Source organism: Polypterus senegalus, chromosome 9 (genome assembly GCF_016835505.1).
Source record: "Polypterus senegalus isolate Bchr_013 chromosome 9, ASM1683550v1, whole genome shotgun sequence".
Lineage (NCBI taxonomy): Eukaryota > Metazoa > Chordata > Cladistia > Polypteriformes > Polypteridae > Polypterus > Polypterus senegalus.
Window position 1 is genome coordinate 144,790,797 of NC_053162.1, and position 22,556 is coordinate 144,813,352.

Genomic DNA, 22,556 nt, shown 5'->3' on the forward strand with positions numbered 1-22,556 from the left:
GAAATCTATATAAATAAAACTGCAAACTGTTTGCATGTTTGTGTGTCTGCTTGTATGTTTGCCAATTATGCAAAAACAGCTGAATCCATTTTCACAAAATTTTGCATGTACTTTGCTGTTGGTCCAATTGAAAATATAGGTTCCATCACTTATCTGGGTCTACTAATAGACGGGGCCCAAAATATACAGTAGTACCAAAGTGGGGACTACAGTTCCCATCAGGCAACAGGAGTACACTATTGCTGATGGGAGGACACTGGCATCAGCGCAGACAAAGTTTTGTACAGGCCACAGCCGGGTTTCATCTAAGAGCACAGTACTGCCTTTTCTTATCAACTAATCTGGATAAAAAATCCCGCTGGATTACAGCTTTTGTCTAACAGTACTTCTTTTTACCTCATCGTGAATGGTGTTTAGTCACTTTGAATTTACTAATGGCTGTTTTTCTTCTTTTATTTTCATCTAGACCCTTTTTTATGAGAAATATACAGAAGAAAAATGCATGTATGGTGCTGCAAAACCTTTAAGAAGCAATGCTCCTTTCTTTCAAAAAATTAAAAAACCTGAAACCACCCTTTTAGTGAGTTTCATAGTTGCAAAATCACATGTGAAATGAAGTTCAGTGTTAATTTTGCAAAACTGTATATGAAAGAAAACTTGGCTGTTTCATTCACCACTACCTATTATTTTGTAATATATTATATATAAACGTCTACATGTGAAAGCCAACACAGGGTGTCGGCCTGGAAGTGCAAGGCTATAGCATGAAGCTCAATCCACCTAACCTGCATGTCTTTGGATTGTGGGAGGAAACCGGAGCGCCCGGAGGAAACCCACGCAGACACGGGGAGAACATGCAAACTCCACGCTGGGAGGACCCGGGAAGTGAACCCGGGTCTCCTAACTGCGAGGCAGCAGCGCTACCACTGCGCCACCGTGCCGCCCCACTACCTATTATTTTGTAATATATTATATATAAACGTCTACATGTGAAAGTGCGTGTGTCGGCCTGGAAGTGCAAGGCTATAGCATGAAGCTCAAAAAAATCGACTCTGTCGCCAAAGTGAAAACGACAAGAAAAGAAAAACTCGCTTAGCCGCTAATACACAAGCGAGGCGAGCACATTGGCAAAACGAAACCTCCAGGGAGAGGGAAACTCGCTTAGCTGCCGATAGACAATGGAGGCAAGCATGTCGGCAAAACAAAACTGCCAAGGAAAGAGAACCTCACTTAGCCACTAATGCACAACCAATGCAATTGATTGATTGAAGTGCCAGAATCCATGGTTTCTAGGAGCCCAGGCTTTTTGCAGCACAGGCTTACACAGCTAATTATATTATAAGCAGGTTTAGACAATGGATATATGGATAGCATACATAACCAACAAGGACAGTGGCTGCCTACTCTGTGTTGGTCAAACATTCAGAAAGGAATTTCACTGCACTCTGTACATGTGACAATAACTTTGAAATGAACTGATGACGCATTTTGTGCCAAAGAAAAACGTCATATTTCTGGAAAAGGCAACACTTTTGTACACCCGTCTATCATGACTAAGTGCGATAGAGTTTAGCCACAAAAAAACAGAATGAAACATGATTTCAGTATTGAGTATTTTGAGTTGCTATTCAGAATATGGTAGAAAGAGAACAACTCAGGACATTCTTAGTGATTTTTAATGTTTCTTGATGGTAGACATTTGTCCAAGATCATTTTAGGAAGAGATGAATCCACTTTGAATTATCTTTATAACAGCACTGAACACTGCCATACCTTCTATCTCCTGTAATATTACAGAGACTTGCAGTGACGTCTGTAAACCCCAATCCCTCAGAGACTCCGTAATGTTAATGTTTTCTGCGGTCCATGGATTCAATTATTTAATAAGCCATCCAGTTTATTAATGTGGGATTAAATATATATTCTTGAAACCACACTAAACCAGGAAATACACAAAAAAAAAGAGAAATTATGGCTTCAACACAACATGGACCTATATCAATTATGAAATCCAATCTTACACAAAAAGAACAAATTTTCGACTCATGAAGAAAAAGAAATTGATAGAGAGGTAGGGCAGATGACAGATGGGAAACTTATATTTTAGCCAGTTATCAGAAAAGGGTAAACATTAAAAAAACACAGAAATGTGTGCTTTCTTACCATAACCCATTATACAAATATACTCGGGCAATGCCGGGCACTTTAGCTAGTCACACTATATAATGCTTATAAAAGACATATTAGTATAGGCACAGTATTTCTTTGCAGTTGGTAAACATTAAATGAACATGGAGTGTAGTGTATTGTATAGTTCTGGGTCTTGCACTTTTGTATTGAATTTTTGCATTTTTTTCTTTCATAATTTGTTTCTATATATGTTTTTATTTCCTATGTTACTACTTAGATATTGAATACAAATCAAAACTTCACTTCCTATCTATCTACAAAAGCAATCACCCATATGTTCATCCATTGTGGAACTCTGTTAGTCCGGCTCAGCCTTGTGGGGAGTATGAACAAACCAAAAATCAGGTGTGATAAAAGACCCCGGATGTTCAAATTCATATTCATGGTTCATTCCAGGGCACAGACATGCAGATTTTTATATAGAGTCAATTTATAAGTACAGCTTAGGGTTGTGGAAGAAAAACCTCTAGGGCAAAAGTCACCCATACATGGGAAAAGGACAGAAAATACACACATGCAGAGTTGAACTTGCGATTCCATTGCTATAAAGCAACAGTCTTAAGCACTATTCTGTAACCGACAAGGCTTCAGGTAACATTTATTGTGTGTGAAGCACTTTAGAAAGCAACTCACGTAACAATACAAAATGTAATAATAGTGCCTACCTACATTAGCAGACAGACAGGAACATGAACAGAATTGTCAAGGCAGGCATAACTCAGAGAGGCAAAATGAAGTGTCATGGCTGAAGTGACACTTGCATTAAGTAAAGTGTTACAGAAACAAAGACATAGATTGATTCAGCCATCAACAAAATCAGAGCTTTGGTTGAATAAAACATACAAGGTAATATTGTATAATAGAATAGAATGGAGAGCTTGGAAGGGACCCTTTGTGCCTAAAACGCCACAGATGAGATGAGATGAGAGTAGTGCACAGTTTTAGTGTTCATTTTTGAAGGCACAAGTAGCAGCCCACTTCATCACAATACACTTCTAATTTAATTTGCTAAAATGAAAAATGTCTTTGTCCTTTTTACCTTGAAGTATAAGCTGGCAGGCAAATATGCTCCTACTCATGATAGGATTTCATCCCACTGCCTTGTGGCTTCAAGCCCAAAGCCTTACATGCAATACAGACATTTTAGATGTCCTGTTGTGCTACTCATCTAAAGAAGGGTGGAAGCTGAAATATCAACCATCCATCTATTTTCAAATGTACTTGATTTAGCTTAGGATCATGGAGCAGAACCATGCAAATCACACAGATATAAAGCCACACTCATTCTCGTCGAACCAGTTTAAAGACACCAGTTAGTTTGATGTGTAATTCTTTGGAAGAAAAGCAGAAAAGAGAACAAAACAGAACAGATGAGAAGAGAAGAGACTCCATGTTGGAGTGGGTGTCATTACATGAGAAGCATGACCTTAAACCTGTAAACTGAGGATCACCTCATTTGATTTAGGACACTACGTGATATCCAAAAGCTTTACCGAGAAAAATGCTAAGGCCATTACAAGCAGTATACGAGTGCTACTGGAACTAAAGAATGTCCTGTTATTCTTCTTTTTAAATAAAATAACATATTATATATACTGTATATATAATAAAACAGACTGGCTTAAGCATCTGAAAGCCCTCCCAGTAGCCACAACAGTTTGACACTGAGATTTTGTTACCCCTCTGCAATGAGGTCTACTCATATTACATCTCTTAGTCACTCCCTGCTACACAATCTAATAAATCCTTTTATTTTGAGGTGTTATTATGCAGGCATATGGGACTAATATATGCACTATATGTAGCCTCTATTCTAAAGAGTTGCAGATCTTTCGTTTTTCTTTGTTTGCCATTTTAAGTAAGCAAGTGTTCAGTGAAATTGAGAAGATCCAGATTGAATTCCTGCAGTCACTGCCACAAAACAAAAACACCATCACGTGTCTTGGTATCCTTCCAGTAGTCCATAAATAACTGAAACAATCGTACTGCTTTTTTTTTTTTGGGCAGCTTACTGTAAGTAGAAAAGCAGCTACTACACTGTCGTATTGTAGATAAGCTGAAAATAACAGTTTGTCTGCAACAGTTATTGGCCTAAATTAAAAAAGAACAGTACCCTGTAAAGCACAGTCCTCACCATTAATTCACTGAGTGATCCTCAGCAAATCATTTTACTTTTTAGAGCCAACTATAAATATAAATTGTAATTTTCTGCTATATTAGCCCCCTCAATAAAAGCATCAGCTAATTAAATAATATGAAATGTGAGGTTCTAGATATCTACTGTATGCTACTCATACAGTCATTTACTATTCAAAAGTACTAGACACAAGGCAGGAACCAATCTTGCATGTGTCCTTCACAAACATCTACATTTAACTCTGCTATGATTAAAACTAACATGCACGTCTTTGGGATGAGGCAGAAATAATTGAAGCCTAAAGAAAAACCAACACGTACTGAGATGCTGTCTGTATTCCATACTTAATTTAATGAATTGTGCTATAATTTAGAATTTTTAAAATGAACACTTGCACTGTAAAACTGAAAATATCAAAATCTGGCTTTAACATTCATTACTCCAAAATATTGTTACAAGAACATAAGAAAAATTTTAATAGGAGTAGTCTTTCTAGTGTCAGTCATACATGTCCTGACATTTCCATTTGAACTAATCTTTTCAAAATTTTCTTTGGACAGCCTGAGCCTGCTACCACTTCTATTAAATACCCCTGGAACTTTTTTAAATTTTATTTTGGTCTTGTACCCCTGCTTCTTAATTCTCATTTGTCATCTCTAACTAAGTCCTCTCCATTGACATTTCTTTCTAACTAATGGGGTTTCTAGTGACAGTTTCTTCCCAACTCTCACTTCCAGTCTTCAGAGGTCCTCTCTGTGTTCCCTAATCTGAAGCATACCTTTATGCATCCAGCATCATGAACCATCACCATTGAGTCATCTCAAACAGGTCATCACTTTTTCAAAAACTTACCTGTGGTAAACACTTTAGGTCAATTAAAATTAAAACTAATAGACACTTAAAAAGTTTCTTTCTCTGCACCATAACCCTCGCAAAACAGCAATTTAGCTTGTCTTCTTCACTTATTCACATGTTCATTCATATATGAAGGGTGAGTTTTTGTGTGTATGTACATCATTTGCGCATATAATATGCATATATAAATTATAATTGCATTATTTTGCAACTTTTTATAATCCATGTTGTTTAGCTTGTGTTATTTATGTTATTTGTATGTGATATTAAGGCTTGAAGTGGGCCGGAATGCACCGGTTTGGGGTACTAGCAGTACTCTTTTTTTTCTTTATGGCATACCGAAGTATGTATTGTATATCCTCATGATCGAAACTCCAAGGGGCACAATGTCTGATCACAAATTTGACCCTGATCAAAATTCCAAGGGGAAGCATCCATCTCCTTCTCATGAATTTAAAATATGGATATGAATGTGATTGAAACGCCAAGGGGGTCTTGATTAAGAAATCATATAAATTTTGGGGTACATCACAAAAAGGGACACTAAACCGATAAAAGCAGAGAGCTTCCACTCTCTGAAGCTTTCACTTCACCCTTTGTGTTGATGTTCACTAATAAGCAGCTCAAAAGCTACCAAGTTAAATTCCTGTACATTAAGTACTGGCGAATAAAAGCAATTCTGAATTTGATTTCTACAACTCTCTACATTGTGGATCCACATATCCTTCAGTTCCAATATCCATGAGCAGCTGTCTGCTACTCAACCGCTTCAGAGCTGGATGAACAGTTTTTGGTATTGGTATTTGCTTTCGGCCTCTGAGTTTCTACCTCAGTAGCACCCTCTTTTGTGGATATCCCAGCCCCATTGCTTATTTTTACTTTTTCATGTCCCCATGTGGCTGTGTACTTGATGGTGCCCTGTGATGGAGTAGCTTCTGATTTGGAGCTGACTAATGATGTAGATACAACACTGTAGTGATAGACTCTGGCTTCACACGACTCTATACTGGATAAAATTGGTCTAGAAAAGAGATGGATGATTGAACATTGCAAACATTGTTTGGATTTATATCTAAAATGCCTCAGTACATAATTATTCAAAATTCCCATGCCTGCACTCTGCACTCATTTAGCTTGGCACATCTGATTAGATGGAATTTTTCAGTCAGGCCTGACTTCATTATGAGCCTCTGTTTGTCTTTTCAGTGTGTTTGACAGCTAAATGGTTTAGATGTAGCTGACACTGGGAAGATGCATTAAGACCTTCTGAAGGACTTGGTATAGACCTAATCCATCATCTCTGCCCTAGAACAGCAAAGGGCAGGCACTGGCAATTATTACAAATGGAGCTGGTAGGACATCTGTCATGGCTGCATTCAGTCACCGCCAAAGTGAGACATTAGATGCTTTGTACATTCAGAAATAGGTAAAATAAGCTTGGCAAGGTCACATGATAGAGAGCAAGACAGACAAAAGAGAGAACTGGTTGGAAGCCCACAGCCTAGATGACATATTCACTTACAGCAGCCTCTATTCAGTACCTGCCTCAAAAGGTCAGACTGAAAATGGTGGTACAAGTGGGCGTCACATTTTGCTGTTTTTGGTCTCCTCAACATATCAGGTGGTCAAAAGACGTGACTACGACAATAAAAGTCAAATCAACACAAGACAAATATGCCTCTGTCCCTTAAACCAATCCATTTGAGAATTAATCTCAAGAGACACCTGGTAATATGATCGTGACTGTGGACAGTTTTTTCAAAGGTTGATCACACCTACACACTGATGTTAACCTCTAATTATATATATCTATGGCTGAGGTTCTGTCTACACATCTCATCTTACCTTCCTGGCTTACTCGACTTGCAAAGACACCCATACGATGCTCGCACACAGTCAAAGCATCATAAACAGTATTTAATAAAACACATGCCATTTAGGCTTGTGAACAAAGACAGAGAGAGTAATACCAAAGCTCAAAGATTAACCAAAAAAAAGCAACCCTAGCCACAAATCATTAAGCACACAACTGGATGCTTTAGCTTTCTTCCCCCCTATCATAAACAAATACAACAGTGTAAGCAGCTGCTACAATAAACAATTTGTTTATTACGTCATTAATTGAACAGCCTCTCAAAGGGCTTTATCTTCCAGGGATGACTATTCACCACGATAAATATGCTCATTTTAATTATGACGTGAATCCAGCTTTAATGAAGCCTGCTACTGACAAACTAGTAAAGTATGGCTTCCATAAAAATCTGTAGTTTTTAACAATAAGTAGCTATTTAGAAGGCTGAATGAAAATCAAGCAGATAAAGTACATAATATTTAAAGTAATGTGATATTCATAGACAGATAGACAGAATTGAAAGCACTATACGTTAAAATAGACACAAATGATAGCATTTATTAATTGGTAAGTATAATGAAAGATTGACAGTTCGGTCAAACAATATTGCAATGTAAAATCATTGTTTATTATAGTTAACTGAATAAAAATAGCTAATTTCAGATAATTATGTTTAATCAGTTACATAATACCAGATGTTAATTTACATTATTCTATAAGGTGATAGTATGTAGCTAAAGATAATTATATTTAATCAGATGTATTGATTCATTCAATCAAATAATAACATTAGAAAAAATGGTTTACTGTGACAGGAATAATGATCATTCTCTGATTAAACACAGGGATGGCATGGTTGCTGCTGAGAGCTCTGTGGTTCAAATCATTTTACATGTAACGCTTATACATTTGACCCATGTGTTTGTGGGTTGTTTCTGGGTACTGCAATTTTCTTCCACAACCTAAAGAAATGCACAAAAGTGTCCTCATTGTATGTTATCCATACTGTATTTTATTACTGTCATTCTTCAATAGGAGACATGCATCGAACCTGAAGATAAACATGTGCATTAGGTTAATGGTCAATTCTGAACTAGCCAGTACAGTATAATTAAGTAAGAGTGTGTATGTGTGTAGGTGTGTATGTGTTCAAGAGAAAGAGACAGAAGGATTGTCGTCTTTGCAATGGACTGACATTCAGTCCAGGATTGGTTGCAGCATTGTATAAAATGTAGGCAGGGCAGGCATCTGCAGCCTTGTAACAGAAAAGGAAGGTTGAGAAAGTTGGTCAATAAATGGACATATCATAGCAATATGAAATTCTTATTACCAACCCTACTTAATTCAATTTAGAGTGATGGGGTTGGCAAAGGATGTCCCCTTCCACACAAAAAAGATGTTCTTTCTAGTTCAAACAGCAGAAGCCGCAAAGCCATAACAGACTCCAGGAGCAAGAGTGAAACTATCTATATAGCGCTCTTCACAGAACAAGCTATCAATAGACACTTTGCAATGCAAATACAGGAACAACAAAACACAAGTTATATCATACTGTATAACCGATCAGCTGAGTCATAGTCACTCACAGATACTGCTTTAAATGCTGTCAATGATAGGAAAAATGTTATCTTTCAGAGTATGCTATATATTGGGCAGTGGGAAGTAACCCCAAATTGTGGCTATTAAACGAATAAAATAAAACTAATACTAGCATCAGATAATTACAGCTAATAAAATAATAAAATCAAAAAACAACATCATATGTGTAATCGCTGATTTTAAAATAGTCTAAAATGATACACTACATACCTAAATTTTATCATTTTTAACTTTCCAGAAGGGCATTACTGTGGTGCACCACAGCACCAGGGTTCCTGGTCCTCCCTGACTATTGAATGTCTTCCCTGTGCCTGCATTCGGACTCCGGTTTCCTCCCACTGTCCAAAGACATGCCAGTTAGGTGAATTGACAACACTAAATTGGTCCTAGTGTATGTTTGTGAGTGAGTGTGTGTGTTTGCCCTGCGATGGACTGGTGCCTTGTCCAGGGTTTGTTCCTACCTTGCACCTTTCTGACTTGGAATAAGCTCAAGCATTCTCATGACCCTGGTCTGATTTAATCGGGCTTGAAGAACTTTACAGAACTGGCTCTTAGAGGGCTAGGACCACCAGTGCAGAATCAAATATCAAAAAATGATCATATTTATATCACAGCAGCCTGGAAACAGCTATGACAGATAGGGGGCGTTGTTGCTCCCTTGAACCCTTGTCCAATATGCCAGACACCAGATAAAAGTCCAAAAGTAGACTTTATTCAAATTGCACAGTGCACAAAGCACCCTCTCCACCACAATACTCATTCAACAAACCAATAATCACAATAATAAACTCTCCACCACTCCCAGACGCGTTGCCACCCTTTCACCAAGCTCGGCTCACCATCTGGGAACTCCCACAGTCCTTTTATATTCCCTGACCCGGACGTGTTCCAATCCCCAGTCCATGTGATCTCCTATCATTTCCGGGTCAGATCAAAAGTCCTTTTCTTCACCCCGGAAGCACGTCATTCCCCTTGTCCATGTGACTCAGACGTACTTCTGGGGCGTATGGCAAATAAACATCGTTCCTCCCTGCAGTGTCATCTAGTGGCCCCCACGGTATCCAGCAGGGCTGTGGATAAAAACTCCAATGTCCAGAATATCCTGCTGGTCTTTGGGGCCCCTCCATGCTGCAGGAAGAGCCCCATCTGGCGGCCTGGGGGTATTGGCCGGGATGAATGGCCGGCCATATTCCACACAGCAAAGAACGACACCCCACATGCCTATAATACCGATCCCCATTTTTTCAAAGTTTTGTGAAAAGGAGTAATTGTGTCCCATGAATCCTATTAGGGTGGTAAACCGCCCGGGTTCAGATGATGTGGCACGTAAAACTTCAAGTCCTTCTGATCACTTTTGCTGAAGATTTCAATTAGTTTACTCTTTATTGTGTGAATTTTCACAAAGAAAATATAATCCAAAAATGGCCTTAAAATTAGGGCAATAACAAAAAGCTCAACAACTTGCTTAACTAGATATCAAAATGAATGAAATAGTATATCATATATTTGGGTTTTCTCATACTGGTGAGTAAGGAGGCACCAGACAAAAGAAACTGAAGTGATTTCAAAGTGTTCATACAGTAAGTAATTCTTATGAGCACATTATTGTTAACAGTATTTCACATTTTTTGAATACAATGAAAAAGTTGGGATACCTTAAAACAAGAATTCACATGACAATGGGATGCCTCTCTTGCACAGGGCATACTCACTTTTGCCGTGTTTGATGTTACCAATCCACACAACATATTTTTGGACAGGGTAGGAAAATGAAGCCTGCAAAGGTACCCACATGAGCAACAGAAGAGCAGGCAAACCCCTCAAAGAAGCAATCACAGCTACAATTAAGATGAGGTTCAACTGCTATGACATGGCAATACTATCTGCTCACCCATTGTGCAATTAAATTGTATTTTCATTCATTCAATCATTCATTCACTCACTCATACATTTCCTGAAACCCAAGGCTATCACTGAAGGATTACAAAATGGACAGAAGGATCTGAAAATGGACAGCTGCAAAGCCTGATAAAGATATGTACATATGGTATTTACTAGCTACTATTAAACACTAGTAGGATTTGTTCTGCTTTGTTCTGTTTTCAATTACTGACACTTGTTTCTTTGCTTCTTTGTCTGAGTTCAAATCCTTTACTTGACAATCCTTTGTGTCGCAAAGTTCTTAATTGACTTCAATAACACATTGGTTTGATAAATACAATTATGCACAAGTTTCTTGTTAAACTTCAGTCCATTTCCTTTGTGTTGCAATACAGTGTGGTTAATACTAAGAGTCATTTAAGCTAATGTATTTACTCATTAAATGTAGGTGGAAAACATGGAGAGAATGTGCAAACACCACGCAGAACTGTAATCAGCCGTGGATGATTTTTTAGTTCCCTGAAGAACACATTCTCACATTCACTCACACCAGGTGATTTTAAAGTGCTTGGGCAGAGCCACTACGCCACCTTAAAAACCCTTTAAAAAATTAAAATGAATTTACAGAGTCAATTATTATGTAAAGGGGAGAACACTGTTTATATCTTACTAGAAGAATTCAAGAGAAACATCTGTAGCACCTCTCATGTTCACCGTAGTCCACCAAGCCACCAGGCTCTTCTACACCAAGGCAGCTTTGCAAGCAATTGCCTCTCATGTATCCCTTGTGCGCTGCCTTGTACTGAATGGGCTTCAATTTAAACTCATTCCTTTGAAATGTCCTCATTTTTGCATTAGGATGCAGCTTGTGATGGCATGCTCTATAAGTAGTGCTATATAAAATAAGAGATTTTTTTTCCAGTCATGTAGGTGCTTAAAGTTAACAGAACACTGGTGTCAGTCTTTGACAGTTGAGTTTCAATAAACTTTTTATAACTTTACCCAGAGATTTTTCCTGCCTTGTGCACTATGTTGCTAGGATAAACCCCAGCTCCTCATGAGACTGAATAAGATTAAACTGTTTTGAGAATATTCTATTATATTTTCACTTGATCAATTTTTTTCCTGTTGGAAGCCCTTATAATAGCTTTGATCTGGATATGTGTTTCAGTATAAATTACTGTATATTACTATCAGGTATCAATTCTCCTCAATTACTTTTGACTGTACATCTATCCTAAAATTAGAAGAGAGTGGATCAGAGGTTATTATGCATATTTTTTACTTTTCAAAAGAATAAGGCATTAAATAAAAAGTGACACTCCACAGAAAACAGCAGTGTAGGGTTCAGTCAAATTAACACTTTCCATGGCTGTGGTTACCAACAACAAATTTTGGTTACAGACAGGAGGCCCCCACACAATGTAAACCATTGTTCTCTCATCAATCATGCAGTTGCCACATACTGTAAGCAAAGTGTCACTCCCCTCCTACGGCTGGCACATTGCTCTTCCCATCGGGCCCATGTTACTTAGACTCATGAGAGGCAGCGCCTTGTCAGCAATGCAGATGATCTTCTGATTTAAATAATATAGACCGGATTCTCAAGGGCACCATCTGGCTTGCTTTTTTAAGGCTGGGCACTATATTTGGTGTTGAAGGTAAGTAGAGCAAGATGCCTGGCTTCAGAAATCTCTGAAACAGTAATTCCACTCTCCCCCTCCTCCTCCTCGATTAGTTTTCTATAATGAAGCTTTTTGAACCAGAATTAACTTAAAATAAATAAATAAATAAATAATGCCAATGGATACTGAAATATCCAAAATCAGTTTATAGAAATCGAGACATAAAATATGTAAATTTGCTGATGTCACCATTAAATCAAAGAGAAAAAGGGCCCTTTGTACCCATTGAGTACCCTGTGTTGCCACCTATCAGTGGAGTTTACATGAGCAGCCCTAACACTTACCAATCTAATATCTTTGGCTATTGTCCATGTGCAAATAGATTCTTGCATTTTTAAGTTTTTTGATTTGACTGTGCTTAGGGATGTCATATTTAAGAAAACATAAGCTGTTTACCTCTAACCATCTGAAATGAAATTAGTGGTTTGAAATGGATGGACAGACAGACCAAAATATAATCTCCTCTCAATGGATCACTCAATGGATCAGCGCAAAGCAGGAAGGAAAAGTGCAGCTGTATATACTTAATTCAGAAGGTCTTCAGCTGTAAATGTATGGCATTTCTAAAAGTTAGCTTTTTTCAGTTTTATTCGCTCAGTCACGTTCACACTCTCCTTCGCCACCCCCTACCCTTCCGATCTGACTCTAACTAACAGTGCCAGTATAAATTCACACCCGATCTGATGCTGTTCATTTTCAAATAATATAACAACTTGCAGAGGAACTTAGTTGTTGCTTCTTACAAGAAAATGCAATGGATAAAGCAAAAGAGGATGTAACATCGACAAGCTTCTGTTCCAAGACCGCTGCTCCCCCCAGCCTCTTCAGTGTAATAGTATCCACAGCACAGACAGAAGTATGTACATTGCAACAAGTACACATGTCGTAAATGTAGAAAGGACGGTCCTTGGGTGTGTGGGAACTGTTAACATTTGAATCTGATGACTGCATATACCTCTCTGTAGTATCCTTCCTCTGCATGTCCTGGAGTACAAAAGAAACAGCACCATGCATCCAAAAGTGGACACTGGCAAGATCGAAAAAAAAAAACGCGGTCACTGATTACAAGCGCAACAAGGCGTGCGAATGAATATGGATAATATGAATAATGTTGCATCAGTGCCACAGTGTTTTCTAAAATATACAGGTCGTAAAATAAGTTATTCCAAATATCATATATACCCATGTCTCTGTTTTTTTTGTCAGTGCGGCTTTGACATCATGGACCATAAGGTGCATACTTATTCAGCTTGAGCATGAACACTCAATAAAACTGAATTAAAAAAAAATTCAAGTGAGATACGAAGAAGGCAGATTCACCAGCGTTTGTGTGTCAGCTTTTATCCCTCCATATCAGACAATTTACAGTTCCATTGCCTCAAAACAACACTCACATCTACAGTTATTCCCAGTTTCAGATAAAAAGTAACCACATCAGTTCTGGGGCGGAGGGTGGGTGTTGTATCGTGATCATGAATGAGAGAATAAAAGTGAAAAAAACGCTAACTTTTACAAGTACTATAAATTTACACGGGCTGTTACAGACGCAAATCAAATGTATGTTTTTATTGTATAATATTAACAATAAGAGCAGCTTACTACTCAAAATGGTAAATCTGCCAGGGAGCTGGTTTTGAGCTCACGACTTATTATATGTATGATTATAAGTCGGCAGTTCTAACCACAGCACCACAGAAGCTGTCGTATGGTACTTGCACCTTTTGTGAAAGTATTTATTGAATATTTGGCCATCACCCTTCACACAGTTAATGTCTACATTTTGTTATTTATTGCTAAAACATGAAAAATGTGTCTGTTTTAACGATGTGTTTACGTAGATTGTTGTAGACAAAAAACACACATTAAATTATTTCCCCTTCTTGCCCGTTCTGAGGCGGTGGGGGTATGGTATAGCAGACTGCTTGCGAAGGGATTTAAGGTGGACCAGATTTACGAGTTTTTTCATAGGCTCTGGTAATTCTAGTGTTAAACCGTCATACAGTTTGCCTTTAACTCAAGAGTGACTTCCGTCTAGTCAAACTACCATAAACGCCTTATTGATGGAGTGCCACTGAGATGATCGTCGTTCTGTCAGGTTCTCACATCTCAGCAGATGACTTCTGAAGCTATGTTAGAGTGACCCTTGGGTTCTTGGTCACCTCCCTGACCAAGACCATTTTCCCCAGTTACTCAAATTTGGCTGAATGGTCAACTATAGGAAGAGTCTCGGTGGTTCAAATTTCTTCTAGTTCACAATTATTAAGGCCACTGATCTCCTGGGAACAATCAATATTTTAGAAATGGTTTTATACCCTTGCCTTGATCTAACAATTTTATCACAGAGGTCTACAGAGAGTTCCTTGAAATTTTTGTACATATGTGCAGTGTGGGTTGTGAGACCTTATATATACACAAGTGTGTGCCTTTCTAAACTAATGTCCAATGAATTCAATTTGTCACAGGTGGACTCCAATCAAGTTCTAGACATATCTGAAGGATAATTAAAGCACACTGCCTGCACCTGACCACAATATGGTGTGCCACAGCAGCGGGTCTGAATACTTACATGAATGATAAGTTTCTGTTTTTGATTTTTAATAAATCCTTAACCTTGTTGATAAATGTTTTCATTTTGTTATTCAGGGCTACTGAGTGTAGATTCATGGGCAAGAATTTGAAACTTAACCATTTAAAATTAAATGTACATCACAACACAATAAAAAAGTATACAGAAAGTGAACTTCTTTCTGAGGCCATTGTAGGTGTTTGTGTATCATAGACCTGACTAGTATAACCTATGTACCAATCTATTTATCCATCCATCCATCCATTATCCAACCTGCTATATCCTAACTACAGGGTCATGGGGGTCTGCTGGAGCCAAACCCAGCCAACACAGGGCGCAAGGAAGGAAACAAACCCCGGGCAGGGCGCCAGCCCACCGCAGACCTATCTATCTTACTAATGTTTCCTGATTATGAAAGTCACCCTAAGTAAGGACATAAATAGTATCAATGACGCCAACTACTCTCTACATAACCTAATACCATTGTGTTATTCTAGCACTTTTAACATTAACATTCTGCAACCCACTTGGCCCAATTCAACATCAGATGTATAGCAGGAAGCAAGCAACCTTGAACATGGTACCAGTCCATAACAATGGCCACTCACATTCGCCAGTTTAGAAATGCCAATCAGCGAGACATGCACATCTTTGAGAATAAGGCAGGAAACTCAAAGAGAAGAAGACAAGAATTGGACTGGATGTGGGTTTCAAAGCACAGCTGTGGGTCTATAATGTTGCAGAGCCATGCTGCCCATTGTACATACAGTTTTTGAAAATTCCGGTTGTCTTAAAATCTTGATAATTTTTGAATGGGAAGCCTTAAATGTTATAGCCAATAGGTTAACACAAAACAGTAACTAACTCTTGCATGCCTCCTTTTGCATCAACTGAAGATACAGCAACTTTTTCCCTGTTCTTGTTTTGAACGCACTGCTGCTATGACAGATTCCAAATCCCTGCTGCCCTAGAACTGGATGGAGTCACAATTTGTATGTGACAATTGAAACATATCAACTACTATAAACAAGGAGAGACAGAGGAGCAAAACATAAATGCAAAGACATAAAACTGGATGGATTTTCATGGTGTGAGATTGACTAATGCTTTCTAAATTAAAACTTTGCCTCAGAGCAGTTGTAATTAGGCTCTTTCATCATAAACTCATGATCAATGAAGATTATTTTATTAATAGACATTGAATTAAGACTTAAGAGCAGAGCCTGTCAGATCTTTTACACTTCTCTTCTGGCCTCTCACTCATGTCTAGTTAACACCACCAAATTGAAAGCCTGGGGAGTTTGAATGATCTGCCAAAGCCCCTTAAGAACAAAAATGTGTTGCCACATATACTTAATGGAGTGAAGGTGCCACACGAGTAATCCTTGTAAATTTAAAGCATTCCAAAGCCAGGTGTCTATGCTTGGCTCTTGAAGAAAGCCTTTACAACATTCACTTGCTGATATATCATAAAGCCTTCTCAACTAATAATAGATCAAATTACTCAATCATTATCAAACAGCCAGCATTTTTGTTCAAAAAGTTGTAAACCATCTGTTCTCTTAACTCTTTCTCATTCATGGACGTAGTAGATGCTCGTCTGTCATCAACTGAAACACCATAACTTACAATAAATATACAGGTCATGTGGAAATTGTATGCTTAGGTAAGGGAGGCTCCTAAAAGCCATCAGCTTTGTTTTTGTCAAGCTTATTTTTAAAAATGCAATTTGGTTGTTTGGTACTAGCCATAAGTACCACTTTTTAATTTGAAATAGTATCAGAAAAAAAACAAAAATAACTTTTTTTTTGCTAATATTAAATGAATTAGGATGGAGTCAGGATGAGGCAAGTGAAATGAATTTCACAACAATCTGGATCATACCACCAAAAATCCACACCTGCAAACTCTGTCATTATCAAGCAATGACAAAATCTGTTTTTTTTCTGTGACAAAAAACAAATGAGACAAATGATGCAATGTTGTGCATCATCCCACTTGTTGGAAGTGTACTTAGAAAAGGAGGTACACTAAAACCTTCCTATTACTGTATTGGGAATGAGCATTTCCAGAGATTTTGAAAGTATGAAAATTAATGTAGTATTCAAAGGTTAATAAAAATATTCTCAAACATACTTAATCTAACTCAATGTTGGGAAGTGAGGTCTATTCTAATAGCACTGGGTCCAACCTTGGATCCACTCACACATATACACTCCATCCTCACTTTCACATTCACAAAGAATTACCAAAACATCTAACCTGCACTTTTTGGAAATGCGAGAAAAATCAAAACAGACAAGCCACACAGACTTGGAAAGAATGTGCAACTACGGATTTGGACCCAGGACACTGGAACTGACAAACAGCAATGCTAACCCCTCCACTAACATTCCATCTTCTTCTTCTTTCGGCTGCTCCCGTTAGGGGTTGCCACAGCGGATCATCTTTTTCCATATCTTTCTGTCCTCTGTGTCTTGCTATGTTACACCCATCACCTGCATGTCCTCTCTCACCACATCCATAAACCTTTTTCTTAGGCCTTCCTCTTTTTCTCAGCTTTTTCTAGCAGCTCTATCCTTAGCATCCTTCTCCCAATATACTCAGTATCTCTCCTCTGCACGTGTCCAAACCAGTGTAATCTCGCATCTCTGACTTTGTCTCCCAACCATCCAACTTGAGCTGACCCTCTAACGTACTCATTTCTAATCCTATCCATATTTGATAATTAACCCAATCCTGAGAATACTTTCTTATTTGAATAATTTTCATTATGATAAAGATATCTCAAGGGACAAAAACTGAATCTTATTTTCACTGCCATACACCTTTAAAAGCCAATATGATGAAATAGACAAACACAATGAAGCTACCATTTCATCACCTCTTCCTATTCATATGGAGGTGTCATGATTTGACGTTATTTTTAGACATTGGTTAGCCTTTTATAATCAGCAAGGCATCATGTTGAGGGACTGAGAGGTCAAGGAATTCAGTACAAACATTTTATATTTAGTGAGGTTTTAAACATTGTTAAAAATAAAATACGTTTTCCAACTGCACCATTTTTTTTGTATTGTGTGCTCCACTATTTTGTAATGTTTGTTTGGCCTTAGGGCGGCAGTGGTAGCACTGCTGCCTCACAGTAAGGAGACCTGGGTTCACTGCCCGGGTCCTCCCAGCGTGGAGTTTGTATGTTCTCCCTGTGTCTGCATGGGCCTCCTCCGGGTGCTCCGGTTTCCTCCCACCGTCCAAACACATGCAAGTTAGGTGCATCGACAATCCTAAATTGTCCCTAACGTGTGCTTGGGGTTGTGAGTGTGTGTGCCCTGCGGTGGGCTGGCGCCCTGCCTGGGGTTTGTTCCTGCTTTGCGCCCTGTGCTGGCAGGGATTGGCTCCAGCAGACCTCCATGACCCTGTGTTAGGATATTACGGGTTGGATAATGACTGACTGACTGACTGTTTGGCCTTATTACCAGGCCATTGATAGGTAGGGTCAACAAGAAGTGTGCAGCACGTGACATCACCTGGTCAAGGTTATAAATGTCAAAGTCATACACCTCCTGATTGTCCAAGTTTGTAGATATTCAAAAAAAAATTCTGATGTTTATTGATTTGTCTTTCCTGAGTATTGGTTATGAATTCTCTTGCATTATCAGCTACAGTTTTGCCTTCTCACAGTTATTCATAGATTTAGATTATTAAATAAATAAAAAATAAATAACAATAATAATAATAACAATAACAATAACAACAATAATAATAATAATAAATAAAATTACTATATAAATAGTTACTCATAAATTTAATTACTCATAGATTCAGTTCTGACTTCTCACAGTTACTCATAGATTTTAAATACTAAATACACAAAATTACTAATACATTTAGTTACTCATAGATTTCACTGCCTTCTGACATTTATCGCTTCTTTTACATGACATGATTTTGATTTGTTGTTTCTGGCTAGTTATAAAGATTTATTTGAATCGCTGGTCTCAGCCATGGAATGTTTCTAACATTGATTCCATCTCCTGATTTGAACCTTATATTTTTACAACTGTCACCTTATACAGTACAATCAGTACAGATGGCAGAGATGCCTATAGACTCACTGGAGCAAAAACTGACCTGACTGAAAAGATTTTCAAAATCTTAGATAACTGCACATCTACACAATTGATGATTAATGTTACTATTTCAAGTTTTATCTCTTAAGGAAGCCTTACTGCCAGAGTCCAGAAACTGTTTCTTACTAATGTAATATTTCTACAAGCACTAAATTGATTATCTTGCTACTCTTGCCCAATCCTACCAGTTTAATAACTGTATTTATTTCAGTATCTGTTATTCTAAAGTAGTGCTTCCCAACTGCTACCGATCCATAGAATATCCTCAAAAATCATTGAACTACCAGGTCATGTTTTTTAGCCAGTCTGAACACTTTTCAGATAACATTTCAAATGAAAAACTGCATCATGTTCCATCTGGATGCATGAAACCCCAAGAGGATCATAATCCCCCCAAACCCTTGCTCTCTGATTTAATTTTTATCATACTGTATTTCCCACCACCCCGTTTTGCAAAGATTGTTTTGACAAGTCACAAAGGTTGAAAACCACTGTTCTTAACTACTTGTAATAAAATACAAAGTAATTTTCACATTTAGTATACACTCAAATACTCAATCGGTATATACATTCTGACATCCTCCAGTAGACAAGGCTACACAACAGCCACTTATTCTGACAGCTGCATCAGGGTTTCTTTTATACTTTGTCTGATGTTGCATGCAACATATGGTGCTGTGTTAATTGTCTACGTTGTATTGTACTCCTGTAACTAGTGTGTGGGAGTCATGCAAGTCATAATTTAATTTTACTATCTACACATGTCAATAAATTTCAACTTCAAATTGAAGTAGATGGTGTAAATGTAAGGAGAATCTACAGAATACCAATTTCATTTTTTATTAAAGGCCTACAATTAACCAAATTATAATCTAGTAGCTCTGGGTACAAAACAAGAAACACAAAGTCTTGATTTAAAAAAATGTATCCAGAGAAATATGAAAATAACTTCTTCAGACAATGATTGTGCTTCTACAAATCAAACCCAAATCACTGAATCTGTGAGACATCAGGGCGTTCCTCTGTGTCAGCCCAAGGTGAATATCGATAACTACCTTTGGAGGAATTTAAAAAGTGACAGGACAAGTGGGTTAATAGTAACAAATTGTCCCTTTAGCACACATAGCTTTCACAGTTCCCCTGTAATGATATGTCTACAGCTGAGCTCTCCAATGATACTCTGCAATTAGGTCGCTACAAATTAATCTTCAAAATTGACAGGCGCGCTGATGATCACTTTTCATTTTCCCTACTGTATGATCACACACTTTTAAGTAGGTTAACAAGTTTGAATTCCACACACATCGAAACAATAACAACTGCCCCACTGCTCCCCTGCCTCCCCTCAGATAAGGAACTTCACAGAAAAGGGGGGCTCTTCTAAGTCCACTTTGAACGATTGTTTTCTGCCAGCTCTCTGGTGGCTGACTGCTTAGTAATCACGGCAGGATTACTAGCTGGAGAGCCGAAGGCTGACGACTTGAAAGAAGGACCTGCTTTTCATTTACTGCTACTGTTTAGTCGGGTATAGTCTTTTTGAAGTGCCGCAGGCATGAAAGATGCAAACACAGTTTATACTGTTTAAAATCATTCATTCTCAAGTTACAAGCATTCACAGTGGTGCCTAAAATGATTAATGGAATGCCGCACAAGAGGGCACAAGAGCCACAGCTCTTCTAAATTAATTTTTAATAATCATGCCATAAGGGTAGTATGGTGGTTAGGGATGTTTGATTTCCAGCCTAGTCATTGACTATATGGAGTTAACATGTTTGTCCTATTCTTATGTGTTTTTTTTTTGTTTGTTTGTTTTGTTTTTTTTTTACCCAGCCTGTGCTTGTAAACACCAAAGAACCAATAGAATCTGGCCCTGCATGAGTGAGCAAAGGCATGCAAATACAATCCGCAATGCACTGGTCCCATTTCAAGGACTAGTTTTTGCATTTCTCTTGCAACCCTTACAACTCACTTTGGCTCTCCAAATCCGTAAACTGAATTATACTGGTTCAATAAATAGAGAATTGAGTAGGGGTCTGTGTGTGACTTGGTTCTGTCATGGACTGGCACCTTATCCAGGATTAATGACAGGCTAATGCATAATGCCAGGAGAAAAAGAGATTCTGACTTTCTAGGACACTCCTTTGGACCAAGTAAGTTAAGATAATGTGGGGGTGTTTTCAAGTCTTTTTCATGCAGTGGACTGGCACCATCGTTCATTCATAAATGCAGACATGTACATCAAACTGATAGGATATGCTTCTATTCATGTATTGGATTAAGTAGGTTAAGATAATGGATGGATGAATGAGGATGTATGCAAGTTTGCTCTTTAATGGACTCACACCATTGTAAAGGGTTAATGCTAGAATTGTATCTTATATTGAAAGGATAGGCTCTCATTTACTATAGCATTGTGTGTGCATGGATATGTATGTCAGTTTTCTCTACGATGAAATGGCACCATTGTCCAGGTTTTTAATTCTAATTCGATTGACAGGATAGGCTCTGACTCACTAAGACCCTTTGTGTGAGTGAGCTCTGTGATGGATTGACACCATTATCCAGGGGATAATTCTACAAGTTCACCTCATAGTGACTAAATAGTTTGACCATAACTCTTTGTGTGTGTGTGTGTTTGTTTGCTCTGTGACAGACTGGCATCCTGACCCAGAAAAGCCTCTGTCTTGTACATGATGTCATCAGGATAAACTCCGAAACTGTAAATTGGATAAAGCAGTTTCAATAGAGTTGACTGGGTAACTGTTGATATATCTGTGAGTTTGCTTTGAAGAAGACTGGCACACAGTTCAGAGTTAACCCACCTATGTGCCTCACACTGCCAGAAGAGGCTTCAACTACCTGTCATCCTGAACTGAAAAAGGCAGGTCAAGAAACTAGATGGATGAATGAGTGTGTCTGTGGGTGTGTGTATGTGTTTGTTCTGTGGTGGAGAGATATCTTTTCATTTTCATATCACGTATTGTAGTGTCAGAATAGGCTCTGATTCCCAATATTGGAAAAGTATGTTAAAATAAGAAATGGATGGATTACTGTATATGTTGTATGTATGGAAGGATCTGATGATCACTGTTAATGGCACTATACAGACAATAATTATTTGAATCAAATAACTGAGTGGAAATGCTTTTTACGAGAAACAACTTGAGAAAACCAGTCAGATTCTTTACCCTCTAAGGAAACACTGCACCAGAAGCCAGAATGTGACTTGTGTGTTAAAGAGGGGCAGTTACTATATAATATATAACCTGAAACATTTTTGGTTATTTGGCATTATGCATTCTAAAGTTTGCTTAAAAAAAGTGTTTTGTGTGTTGCATGTAGAATATTAAGTCATCCACTCTCAAACATCCATATCCTACTGTGGGTCATAGGGCAGCACTGGGCAGCACAAGACTAGCATTAACACCGGAAGGGACACAGATCCACTGCAGGGCAACACACACACACACACTCATACATGGCCAAATTAGAGTGTACAGCTGACCTTAAGCATATACCTTTGGGATTTGGAAGAAAAAAAGAGTGCCAGATGTAAAGCCCACAGAGATCATGTAAAACTTCCAAAGAAGTAGTACCCAGGCTGGGACTGTAAACCCATACTTCTGAACACATAGAACATAAGAAATTTGATAATCAAGAG

The 22,556-nt window shown here is 38.1% G+C and overlaps 1 protein-coding gene across 19 annotated transcripts in view; it reads right to left on the bottom strand.

The window, feature by feature from the left end:
* ncam1a (neural cell adhesion molecule 1a) overlaps positions 1 to 22,556 on the bottom strand; it is a 712,545-nt gene that overhangs the window by 540,942 nt on the left and 149,047 nt on the right. The gene's annotated exons all lie outside the window — the stretch shown is intronic.